The following is a 281-nucleotide window of genomic DNA, read 5'->3' on the forward strand; positions in this document are numbered from 1 at the left end:
AATCTTTTCCACATGCGTTAACGCTAAAGCCCCAAATATGCTTGTCAGACTGAAACAAGATGGAAGGAGAGGCAGAAGTCCGAAACTCTGCAAAGACTTTTTCCGCCCCCCTTTGTCTTCCTTTTACTGTTCCTTTCCGGGTTTTTTAGATTGCCTCTTTTTTTGTTTTTTTGCCCCAGGAGGCTTCCCGCGACAGGAAATGAAAAGAGAGGAGAAAGGTTAAAACATTTGTCACTGACATGTTTTAAAATTTTGCAGGGGGTGGAGAGAAACCCAGACGA

The sequence above is a fragment of the Penaeus monodon genome, chromosome 28 (assembly GCF_015228065.2).
Source record: "Penaeus monodon isolate SGIC_2016 chromosome 28, NSTDA_Pmon_1, whole genome shotgun sequence".
Taxonomy (NCBI): Eukaryota; Metazoa; Arthropoda; class Malacostraca; order Decapoda; family Penaeidae; genus Penaeus; species Penaeus monodon.